This window comes from Helianthus annuus, chromosome 2 (assembly GCF_002127325.2).
Source record: "Helianthus annuus cultivar XRQ/B chromosome 2, HanXRQr2.0-SUNRISE, whole genome shotgun sequence".
NCBI lineage: Eukaryota > Viridiplantae > Streptophyta > Magnoliopsida > Asterales > Asteraceae > Helianthus > Helianthus annuus.
The window spans coordinates 112228421-112240139 of record NC_035434.2 but is presented as its reverse complement, the minus strand read 5'-3'; positions in this window follow the sequence as shown (position 1 = coordinate 112240139).

Here is an 11719-nt window from a genome sequence, read left to right as displayed (position 1 = left end):
GACATTTTCTTGCATGAGAACCTAATAAATATTTAATAACCATAATAGGGTATGGTTGACCAACGTAACACGAGTAAATTGTCAACCGAGCAAAGCAAAGGTGAGTTCACTACTTTTTACTTAAAGCATGCGTTCCCGGTGGTTGGGAAACGGAACGAAACAACTTTTCCTGGTTTGGAATTGCTTACTATCTCCTTGTGCGGGATGCGGTATTTCTATCTCCTTGTGTGGGACGGGTAACAACACTATCCCCTGTGGGGGATACAAACCTACTTTTCTCCCCTTAAGCGGGACCCTTAGTTAATTACTATTTATACTGGATGCAACAAGCGAAACTAAACGAAACTCTATCACTCAAGTCCTCACTACTTAATACCGATTAATCGCCGGGGCCTGGCGAACGGGTTATTAGTTGATAGCGCTATTTAGGTCTCACCAGCCTCACACCGTGCCCGTGTATTGGATCGGGAGTGAACTAATAGACTCTGGTAAACCGTCAATGATGATAGAACATTGACAAACGGGGCATTACGGAAACGTACGGATGACTAGTATTCGGTATTGTAAAAACAGTTTAGTGGCTTACTTATGGGGTAGCTCCCCATGGCACGTATAAATGAGTAAATTAACTGTTGAAACAAGTTTTTGGAATTAAAACTGGAAAACTGCAAACACGTGAACTCGCCAACGTTATGTTGACACTTTACTGCATGCTTTGCAGGTTGCTCGATACAGCTCTGGACGGACGTTGCAATCAGATGGAGTGCGTGGTGCGTAAGTATCATAATAACAAACTTGTGGTTTTCAATTACGATGCGTTTTCTTCCCCTTTCCGCTGTGAACTTAAACTATGTTTTGAAAAATTTAAATTAAGTCACTAATTATGCTAATGTTTATAACAATAACTAATCCGTTCAAAATAATTAGTGGCTAAGATCTTGGTCGTCACACACCTCGTGGTAAAACTCCGCGAGTGGATTTTGAGGGTGTGACGAAACTAAACTAGCAAAATGACACAAACCACAGGGCCTAAAATGACATTTAACTCAAAAGTTATTCTACAAAATCTCCTAAAAAGAAGAAGTGTGCAAAGACATAATGGATCGTAAAAGATGACACAATGTCGAGCAAAATATAACATAATGCCAAAAAATATAACACAATGTCGAGTAAAAAAGACACAATGAGGTATAAAAAAGACACAATGACGCAAATTATAAATAAAAGACACAATGACAATAAACAAAAATTGTAAAATCTACAACCTATAAATCCAAAGGTAAAACCTAAAATCTAACATCGTAGAGTTCAATAAGACGGCTCCAATCCCACTTGAATTGGGTCAATCACAGTCCATTTGATACCATTTGTACTACTTCTTATTTTTATGAGCCTTTGTATTTGATCCTAAACAATTACTATATTATTTAATAAGATCTATGGGTATTTTAGTTATTTAGCCATTTTCCATTAAATACTAATTCCACTAAGGTTCTTTAAACTAAAATAAATTTTATATACTTAATTATTGTTTTTTTAAAATATTATACCATAAAATCAAGTATTTTTTTATCTTTAATATGAGTAACATGTAGCTATTCATTTTATTTATAAAAGTGACTTTTAAAAAAGTTACAAAAAGGTGTTTTATAATTGTGCTAGTTATGTAGCTGGAATTTGTTAGTTTGAAAAATATATTGTGTTGATTTTAAATCTTTGCGTATGTTTATATTTTGTTATGTAATTCTTATGTGTTGCTATTTTTTTCCTTTTGTGTTGTTACTGGTAGCCTATTTGGAAATAAACTTATTTTCTACTAGTTATGTAATAGTATGTGTGTTATTTATAAAATTAAAACAAAAACATGAAATTGTGCTAGTATGTAACAGTATGTGCTGTTTGCAAAATTAAAAAAAAAACATGAATTGTTCTAGTTATGTAATAGTATGTGTTATTTACAAAACTAAAAAACATCGTGCTAGTTATCTAACAATACGTGTGTTATTTACAAAATAATAAAAATAAACATGAGATTGTGCTTGTGCTAGTTATGGTAGTATGTGCTCTTTGTATAATTAAAAATAACATGAAATTATGCCAGTTATACAATAACATGTGTTGTTTACAAAATTAAAAAATGACATTGTCAAATTTACAAATTATAAATGGCATGAAAATAGGGATTTCAATAATAAAAAAATGAAATTGTGCTAGTTATGTAACAACATGTATGTTGTTTACAAATAAAATGTAAATATGAGATTGTGCTTGTGCTAGTTATGTAGTAGTATGTGCTCTTTGTATAATTAAAAAAATAACATGAAAGTATGCTAGTTATGTAAGAACATGTGTTGTTTACAAAGTTAAAAAAATGACATTGTCAAATTTACAAATTATAAATAGCATGAAAATAGAGATTTTCATAATCCTTGTATATTGTCAAAGACAAATATACCTTTGTTGAGTCTTTATGTAGTAGTATGTGCTCTTTTAACCACCATACTCATACCCATAGCTTCGATTCGTTCCAGGCTCACGGGTCCGCGTGATCTCTCTCTTTTTCTCTTGCTTTGGTCACACAAGACCACTCCCAATTATGTCCACCGTACATTTAAGATACTTTACACTTTGCCAAAAAAGTTGAGTAGTACACCTGACACCCCTAAGCCCTTAATATAAGATATGCTTTGTGTAGGATCGTTTGCACGACCAAACGAGTCGTTCAGAAGAGATCTCATCCAATACGAGAGGCGGAAACAAACGTATCTGAGTTATTTCAGCTAGTTTGCACACAGATTCACTTAAACTGTCTCTGTATTGAATATCAGATCGTTTTACAATGCTGGAGACACTTCGGCAGAGCTTCGCTACCGAAATCGCTTGCAGGTAAGCCAGCCCCTGTGCCAACATCTATATCAACACCCATAAAAGGAAGCCGGAGCCGCATATGGGACAAGCGGTAGGTTAGATCATCATCTCAATTGGAAACTAGAGCACATAATCATTTGCTATGCTATGTATTTTCAATCTCTCTCGAATACAAAATGATTCTCCCTCCGAATTCCTACTCCCTATTTGGATATGATGAACAGCTGGTTGAGCAAGTAGACTACCTACTTTCTTTGCCCTTTCTACCCAAAGGTGATTGGGAACCTAAGGCATGAACATCTCCTTCGTTCTTGGTAGGCACAGACCCAGCTTTATCCGCATAGATTCGCAGAAAGACGGCTATAAGAATAAGAATCTTTCTCATACCGTGAGATTGTGAGTAACTAGCTAGGCTAGCAACTAAGTTGCCTACCAGCTTCACTCCGTCATAAGATGTATTACACCGTAATCCAATTCAGCAAGGTATAAGCTTTATTATTAAGGATGTCAACCTTCAGGCTAATTTCGGGCTAAGCACTAAACAAATACCATTCCGCACGAAACGGTTCACACGAAATGGCTATGTTCCATTTCGTACGAAATACACTTTCCATTTCGTGCGAAATGAACATCTTCCATTTCGTGCGAAATGGCCCATCCATCATGATTTCCGTTTTTCTCATAAAAAGTGCCCTGATCTATCTAATCTAATACAAGACTCGATACAAGATGAAGTCGACAGACATATGCACCAACAGCCCCCTTGGATGTTGACGAAGTCTTCGGTGTCGAGTCTTCGGTATGTCACATCTTCAGTCTTTATCAGTCCTCTCATTCTCTCCAAAGAATTCTCCATTGTAAGCATCCTCAATCAATCTCTCAATCAGAATCTCAATCTGTCTCTATCTTCTCTTGATCAGATCTCTTGATTCCTTAAGTTCATCAGCATCAGCAGCTTGCGTGAACACAGTTCTAGGATCATAAACTAGCTCTATACATTCCCTCTTTGCTGTCTTCAAACTCCCCCTTTCGATAAGCTGGGATCGCAGTCTGGAATTCACAATCTTCCAGCTTTTGGATCGAAAACTTGGTTCTTATAATTCTCACAGGTTCTAAGATCGTAATCCTGGCTTTAACCTGCACAAACTCTACCTCAAAATGAATTTCACAAATTTAACAATTTGACAAATTTATATATCTCTTACAGGTATCGTTCAATCATTAACAACTTACTTTTGGGTAGATTTATTTATAATACTTTTTCAAAAACAACTCTCCCAACCCACTGTTGTTCGTCATGTTTAGCACTTGGAATTTTGAAAATCAGCTTTTTCAACATCAGTTGTCGAAAATCTTTTTGTATTTTTTAAAATTTTATGCTAAAACACACTTAAACTCTTTTTTTGGATTTTGTTTTTTTTAAATAAAATGCAGTAAAGAAATATTTACATACAATATTTTGTGACTTTGTGTAAGAGGATCATATCAGTTTTTGAGACAAATGACTAACACCGTTAAGCTTTAAACATTTTAAGTTCTGAATGATTCACTTAGATTGTCATTATACTGATCCACTTAAATTTTCACACAAAGTTCAGTTGTTCCGAGATACAAGATTAGTGTTTTAAGAACTTGACTTATTCGCGTATCCCACTTCAGAATATACTCCCGTATCCAGACTTCTATATTCAATCTTACAGGTGAGTGTACACTAATGATATCTGTAAACGGGTAAATGCGAAACCATGAGAGCTCAGGTTAGAACTTCCGTTCAGACAAAGAGATGATGGCTCAACTTTAGGTGTGTCCCGTTTGGGGATCTTTTCTTCAACAGCTCATGATTAGCATTTTTCAATGTTTCATCATTTTTTATGCTGAGGGTGAGCTTTAAGATTAAAGCTGTGCAAAGTATTATACGAGGACTAGGTTATTGCTCCCGCAAAATCAGAAGTCCCGGTATAATACCCCAGATATCATCACGCACAAAGACCTAGTATGTCAGAAATAGAAAATCTTTCAAACAAGATTTCGGGGGTTACCCATATATCCGAGAGATGTTCTCCACGAGATAAGTAAGTATTTATATTTAAGTTTATATCTCGAAAACAATCTACTGAATATATAAAAACCTACTGGCATATCATCAGTGAGATCGTTTATCACATTTGACTTTCCAATTCTTTAGTGTGTTGTGATAGTCCACTGATGTACTATCATTTCCTCTTTTTCACAACAAAACTCGTTTTTGATTTTCCAATGTTTTTGAATTTTGAGATTTTATCATGTTTTTGGATTTTTCAAATTTTCGAAATTTCTAAATTTTTACTCCCCCTAAAATCAAAAATATATTTCAATTTTTGATTTTCAAGGAAAATTTGAAAACAAACTGTACAAATAAAGTGACAACTGATTCGAATTGCTTCAATTCTCCATCCACTTGGCTTAAACAATCAGAACTCCCCCTGACAACAAACTATTTTCCCATTAAGATTTCAAAACACTTAAGTTTGTTTTAATCAAAATGGTTTTTCCGAAAAATTAGTTTTGTTGATTTTACAAACCATTTGTAGGTTAGGGGTTTCATCATATTGTTTTTCAATCACTTGTATGAAAGTTAAATCAAGTTCAACTTAATGACCTTGATTACCACTTGTAGGTCTTTCAAACAAACATATTCAAGAGTGATGTCGATTCCTGCTCCACGATTACCAACTTGGTAGCTCCGGCAAGTCCAGAGTTTAGTCGTGATAGGTTCTATCCCAGTTACTAACCTGGGATGACCCATCTTCATCTGGTTTCTTCGTTTTCAATTCATAAAATTCCTTTACCCCTTTGACTTTCCCGTCAATCATTTTTCCAAAAATATTTTGAATTGTGGGGTTAAAGGCTTTTTCAACATCAAATTCTTTCCTTTCAGAAAAGAATTGATTTGAAATTTCAATTTTTCCAATTTTTTATTTCAAATTTTCAGCCCGCAATGGTGAAAAATTTTCATCATCCAAAGGCGGCACTGAATTTTCACCTTTTATCTCAACTTGTGGCTCTTCTAACTTTGACGAGTCAGATTTATCGCCAGAAAATAGCTCCTCTGATTTTGACAAATCAGAATCATTGCTAGAACTATCATCTGATTTCTTAACAACCCATCTTCAGTTGTTAAGCTTCACTTTTCTTTTGTAAGCACTCTTTGAACATTCACCAACTTCAAATTTTGAATTTTTGAAAATTTTGAATTGTTTGGTTGGTGGTTCATTCTCAACCATTTTTTCTTTGAGTTTTTCAGAGACTCCCTGTTTTGCTTGGATTGCCTTTGGACAATTCCTGGCAATATGACCAACTGTTTTGCTTTGAAAACAGGTTCTCGTCTCTTTCTTTTTCTGAGCAACTTCCTTCTTCATTCCCTCTTGCTTCTTAGCAAGGAATTCTTTGTTTGTCTGCTTCTTGAACAAATTTTCTTTTTCTTCTTCAGATGATGTTCCTGAAACAAAAATAGTTTTTGGTTTATAAGTTTTCTCATTTTTATGGTTTTCTGATGGAATAAAACCCAATCCCTTCTTTTTGAAATTACCGTTATGGTTTGGTTTCTTTCGATAACCTAAACCAGAACTGTAACCCTTTTTCTTGTTTAATCTTTGTTGAACCCTTGAGGTGTAAGATCTAGGTTTTTCAGTAAGATTTACATATTTTATTTCAGAAATATTAATTTCTGTTAGTTTGAAAACCTTTTTGATCATTTCAGTTTTAACACCTCTTATTGGAAATTTTTCATCAGAATATAATTTGTCAGAATCATTCAAAGTATATGCTACTTTGAATATTTCGTCATTCAAATTATTTTGTGATAACAGAAATTCTTTATTATAAACTCGTTTATCCTTTTTGACTGATGGACTTGAAGTGTTGGACTCAGACTTTGACTCTGATTTCAACTCCTCTGTTTCATCTTTTTCCAACACCTGATCGACCACTTTCTTAACTAACTCGGACTCATGATAGTGTCGGATGATGTGAAAGTGACATCAATGTTGTCTGGCAATTTATCTGAAGGTTCAGATTCCCACTGTAAATTGGTTGCCTTTTTAACTCTTTCTGAATTTAGATTTTGTGGTAATATCCATTTTTAAGCGGGGGTGGACACTTGTTGTAACTAACACTTTGTTTCTTACCAGAATTCTTCACTTCAGTGTCTTCATTTGTTTCAGACTTCTTATCTTCATATGTCTTTTCTTCAAACGCCTTCATGCCTTCAACTGTTGGGGAAATCCTGTCAATCACATAAGAAGAACATGATTAACTTTTTAACAATTTGTTTACTCTTTCAATTTCTATTCTCTGAGATTCCAACTTCTGTTCAAGCTCAGCACACATCCCAATGTAATAATTGACCATTTCTTGCTTTATCATGTACGCTCCATTGAGTGTCTTCATGGTTGTAGCTTGTTCACTGCTTGATTTGTTGTATTGATTCATGGCTTTGTCTAAGACATCATACGATTCTTTCAGTCTGTTCATGTTGTGAATCAACTCATTGTTTTGCTTTTTTATAGTCTCACAATTTTCACAATTCTCAGACACCTTTTCTGCAACAGCTTCCTTTTTAATCTCGAAAGCTGTGACTTCTTTAACCTTTATTACTTGGATCTCTTCTTCATCATTCTTACCTCTCCTTCTTTCTGCATCTCTCTCGGCTTGAAATTTTAAAAGTTCTTTCGTTCTTTCTGCATCATAATCATCATCACTATCATCTTGTTTTTTAATCTCCTTCTTCTTTGCCATTCGAGCATTTTCAGCATCTCTCTCGGCTAGATATTTTAAATTCTCTTTCATACTATTTGCCCAATAATCATTGTCATCATCTTCAACTTTTTGAGCAACAAAAGTTTTATGATCTGCAGTTCTGTTAGGATCATAATCATCCCAACTGAAATCGGTTGGAAGCCTTTCATCATCTTGATCTATCTGACATGCTTTACTCTCAGCTGAAATATATTTATCCCAACTGAATCCTTTAGACGATTTTCATCATCTTGATTAACAAGATAAGCTTTCTTTGATTCTTCAATCTCCTTTCGAGCATGTGCAGTTTGTGGCTGTTGTTGTTGAAACGGCTGTTGAGCAACTTGATGATAAATCGCTTTCCAATAGTAATCATTGTTTCCAAAGGGATTTTGAGCTCCACTTGCTTCGCGGTTTGTGCATTCTCTCTTGAAACGCCCTTTCTCCCTGCAACGAAAACAAGTAACTTTAGATTTATCAAATCCTAAAGTAGAAACATTTGCATCACGAAAATCATCTCTTCCCGGAATTTGTTTAAACTTTTCAGCTCTTCTCAACACGCTCGCTAAACACCACTTAATATCCATAAGTTCCATCTCCTCAGCATCAACCTAATCGTAATCCCCTTTTGTCAACATCGGATTTCCGATCCTTCCTGCAACTAAACTCCCGTAAGATTCTAATACAGTCACCAACAAAGACATATGGCTTTTGGCTACTTCTTCAGAGTAATTTTGATCATTCTCAAGATTTAAAGCAATGTTGCATTGTAACACTTTGCCACTTTTTGTTGCTGAAAAATTTGGATCGAATGATGGATATGAAGAGAATCCAGTTTTGCTAATTGATCCTTGAGATGAACTTCCAGAAGAACTTTTGGCATTGAAAGCAGTTTCAATCTTCGGTGCAATGTTGGTCTTATCACTTACACCACCTTTGTAATACAGACCAATGTCTTGTTCACCATCATAGTTCTTCATTCTTGCTATCTTTCATTGTTCCATCTCTTGAGCTTCGAGTTGTTCAATAAATCCGCTCAGTGTTAGATTGTCAAAATCAGGTTTATTTTTCAACATCATAAGATACGTGCCCCAAACATCTTGTGGCAACGCATCGGCCAACTTTTCAATCAATTCATCTTTATCTTTATTGATGCTCAATCTACTCATATTCTTCATCAAATTGCAGTATCTTTCTATAATCTGCTTGGTGTTTTAAGTTCTTAATCCGCGAAATAGATCAAATTCTTTCTTCATAAGCAATGTTTTGTTCTTGATCATCTCTTTACTGCCAACAAACTTCGATTTCAGTTCTTTCCATATTGATTGTGCACTACCGTTGTGTTGTAGTAAGATCAAGATTTCTTCCTTAATAGCTTGCTGCAAGAGACTAACCATCAACTTTTCATTTTTGTATTTCTTTTTCTCATCCACATCTAGATCTCTAATGTCAATTTTCTGTCCATTGTCCTTAACCGGTCTAATATATCGAAATTTAGTATATTCCCATGCATCTAGACAATATGCTTGAACACAATTTTCAAAACGTTCAGCCCATCCACTATACTCCTCAATACTCATAAGCTTAGGCGGTTTTTGCGTGGTTCCCGTTTCATTTTCTAGCATCATATTCTGAGTAATAGTCATCGGAGTAGCAAAGGCATTGTAGAACTCGTTTTCCATGATTCGGTTATCAAAAATTCTTAAACACAGACTGTTCAAACGAGATAAATGATTTTCAAACGAACTGCCCCTTACACGCGAAATGAACCTCTCAAGCGAAATGGCCTTTCAAGCGAAATGAACTTTCAAACGAAATGAACTTTCACACGGAATGAACCTTTCAAACGAAATGGACAGTTTCAAGCGATATGGACCCTGCTCAAACGAAATGAATCTATTCCTCCTAATTCATACGAAATGATATGATGTTTCAAACGAAATGGCAATTGGTGCGAAATGGAGTCTCAATCCGCGCGAAATGGAAACACTTTCAAACGAAATAACCCTTGGAGCGAAATGAAGGTTCGTTTCGTACGAAATGGAAGCAAAGTTCAAACGACCTGATATCCAATTCGTGCGAAATGGAGCTGACGTCACACGATCGGACAGTTTTTCGACAAATTGATCAAGTTTTACTTCGAATTAAGGTCTGATTCTTTCAAGGGTTTGTTAAAACACTGTTTCGCACGTAATATGTGAAAATTAAGCCATTTTAACCGTGAAAACTTGTTAATTTTGAAAAAGAAGGTGTGGAATTCAGAATTTTAGAGGAAAAACAGCTGAAATAGTAAGAACTCTTCCTCTTGAGCTCTAATACCACTTATAGGATCGTTTGCACGACCAAACGAGTCGTTCAGAAGAGATCTCGTCCAATACGAGAGGCGGAAACAAACGTATCTGAGTTATTTCTGCTGGTTTGCACACAGATTCACTTAAACTGTCTCTGTATTGAATATCAGATCGTTTTACAATGCTGGAGACACTTCGGCAGAGCTTCGCTACCGGAATCGGAACGTTACAAATGAAATGGACAAGGCACGTATATATAGGCAAACCATTCCGCACGAAACGGTTCACACGAAATGGCCATGTTCCATTTCGTACGAAATGGACTTTCCATTTCGTGCGAAATGAACATCTTCCATTTTGTGCGAAATGGCCCATCCATCATGATTTCCATTTTTCTTGTAAAACGTGCCCTGATCTATCTAATCTAATACAAGACTAAATACAAGACGAAGTCGACAGACATATGCACCAACACTTTGTTATGTAAGTATAATAGTATTATTATTATTGTATTATATATATAGGGAGGTTATCGTACAAATTGCCTTAATGTACGCTGTGTACGCGATTGCCTTACAAGTTACAACATTCGAAATATATTTTTATTTTTTGGTAAAGTGGTGATTTTTCATTCCTTCATGGAATGGAAAGAAATATATTATCATTATTCGTTTTTGTATTATTAATTTTTTTACCATTATTATTATTATTATTATTATTATTATTATTATTATTATTATTATTGAGGCAATTATATTTTTGTCACTTTTAATAAATTGTGTTTCGTTACCTTTTCTTTATTTGTCTATCAAAGTGTACAAAGTAATGATTTTTCTATTCACATATAAGTAACCAAATATCACAATGGAATGGAATGATCCATTTAATTCTGTTGTGCATTTCAATACTTTATTCATTCTATTCTCTCGTTCATTCAATTATCTCATTCCAAACAGACCCTGAACACTTAAACAGTATGACTAATGATATCTTCGCTTACCTATTTCGCTTTTATTAATATGAATATTTTTTTATTCAGAATTTTTAGTTTATATAGCTTGCTCCTCTTGAGTCTGGACCTGTACTCATCCGAATTACTAAGCCCAATACTATGGTGCTGACCCATGTTAGTATTGCTAATCCATCTCAGGCCCATATGCTAATCCTTCACCCCGCTCAAAAATCTTGCAATGCACGACAAAAATTCTACTCGGCCCCAAGACACTTAGGTAGTGTTTGGTATAATCCTTCAACCCGCTCAAAAGTCATGCAATGCACGACAAAAATTCTACCCGGCTCCAAGAAACTTAGGTAGTGTTTGGTATGCAGGAATAAGGGGTGAAATGAAATGGACCATTACGAGTGAATGAAGAAAATGATGTTTGTTTGGTCAATGGAATGAAATCACTTATTACATAAGGCATTCCATTCTCTCAAAATCATTTCATCATCCCCCACGTTTTTTTTTCATTCCATCTCCTCTTGCACCCTTCATTAAAGACAACATAACCCACCACTGTCACCACCACCCGCCGCCAGCACCACCACCGATGCCCACCGTCGTCGCCACCTGCAACCCGCCACCGTCGCAACCCACCACCGCTACCCTGAAGGCCACCACCGCCGCCACCCACCCGCCACCGTTGCCACCCACCACCGCCTCCGCCACGACCAACCACCAACACCGCCACCACCAGCACCACTCGCTACTACCGCCACGCACCACCATCGCCGCCGCCGCCACCGCCCACCACCACTGCCACCAACCGCCACACACCACTGAC